Source organism: Dipteris shenzhenensis, chromosome 24, assembly GCF_047967505.1.
Source record: "Dipteris shenzhenensis isolate YYH24624 ecotype China chromosome 24, Dip_SZ_1.0, whole genome shotgun sequence".
Taxonomy (NCBI): Eukaryota; Viridiplantae; Streptophyta; class Polypodiopsida; order Gleicheniales; family Dipteridaceae; genus Dipteris; species Dipteris shenzhenensis.
Window position 1 is genome coordinate 50,098,129 of NC_141619.1, and position 1,644 is coordinate 50,099,772.

The following is a 1,644-nucleotide window of genomic DNA, read 5'->3' on the forward strand; positions in this document are numbered from 1 at the left end:
CTGAGTTGGAAATGTTAAAGCTTATCGTCGCTGGCACTGCATACTATGACCAGAACATCTACAACGAAGGAGCGCATGGAGAATGGTAATGTGAATACATCATGTGTGATCCATGGTGGTGTGTATGCTGCCGTAGAATGGGCACCATGGACAACTGAAAAGTAGGAGCAGTTTTTTGCAGTATCGCGATTTACCTGGAATGCAGAGGCGGTGGAAGTGATACACCAAGCTAAGAGGCTAAGGAGAGAGGGAGGCCGTACCTGAGTTTTGCAATGGGCGATCATAGAACGTTCTATCCCGCATGCGTTTTAGTTACAGGCTATCACGATTGAATACACATGGATCTGGTGCTGTGCGAGACAATGTGTTGTAGGTAGGAGGCCCGAAGCAGCAGATCCGTCCAAGTTGAGCTCGATTTGGAAGGGGGCCGCGCGAACGCGAGCCCCCACTGCCACAAATTATGACGTGCACTCTCCCCGTAGGGAGATGCTAGGGTACAGCCCGTCCGAAGTGCAATGGAGGGGCCGACCCTAGGCCATCGGCCTTCCTGATCACCGATCGACCCCGCCCAGGTAAGTATGTCTTACCGCTGTGCTGGAATCCCTTTAAGTAGGCTCCCGACCCCCCCATATCCCAACCTCTATATGGCCTTAAAACGCGTTTTTCCACGTGGCACAATTTGAGCCACCGCCCTAGCTACTCTATCAATAACTCCTCCATTGCTTGAGTGCAATCTTAGCCTTCTAAATTGCCTTCACTACCCTTCATCCCTTGAGTCCGACCCGTCAAAGGCTATAAGAACTTGTCAATGATACAATATGAGGTGAAGTGCATCACAAAGTAGGCACGCATATAACGACGCTAATTAGCCGGTTTCCTTATGACAATTTGAGGATATCGATTCAAGTAGTCCCACTCCAAAATTAATGTCCATGCTAGACACTTTCACTTCCGAAAATATTAAATATGAATGGCCCCTGGTTGTTGTATTGGGGTAGTCATTCAGGGATTCATAGGACGGATATAGAATCCAACTATGCATTCCTTCAATGGCATATATGTCCATACAATGTGGGTAATTATCTAGACATCTATTGAACCATATTCCCTCAATCCGCCGCCCAGAGTGGGGTCCTAGAGACAAATTTTCATTTTCTTTGTGCAAGATATTACTATTTCTAGAGAGGGAAACATACTCAAAGCTTGAAATGATTGACGCGTATTCTCGCCCTTGGTGTTTGTTACTTTTCTTTAAGTAATTCGACCCATGTCCATTACCACAATCGATATCGTACTTGTCCCATCTGTGCAAAAATTACAAAGATTTCATATTGGAAATTTTTGGAGAATGACTCCGGTAAAGGTCGTCGAGTCGTATTCTATAGGAGAAAATGGTTATAGAAGGAGATTCCCAATGGGAGATAGGGTTTCATGTTGTTAAGAGAATGTTGAAGAGGGAGGATTCATGTTGTCAAGTAATGAACTAAGGCAATTACTCGGTTTTCTTTTATATTTTTTGCAGGTTTTCTTTACTTTCTTTGCATCTTTAAGTAATAATTGGTTTTCTTTTGTATTCTATGGCCAACTTGAAGGTGTACTTTGTTCCTTTAGGTAATTGCTAATTGAATGTATAGCTTCCAAGGA

The 1,644-nt window shown here is 44.1% G+C and overlaps 1 non-coding gene across 1 annotated transcript; it reads right to left on the minus strand.

Annotated features, from left to right (window-relative positions):
* Window positions 1-420: 420 nt before the first annotated feature.
* On the minus strand, window positions 421-580 carry LOC147886726 (U1 spliceosomal RNA). The gene has a single exon (XR_015543369.1). It is a non-coding gene; the product is annotated as a U1 spliceosomal RNA (small nuclear RNA).
* Between the last annotated feature and the right edge of the window lie 1,064 nt (window positions 581-1,644).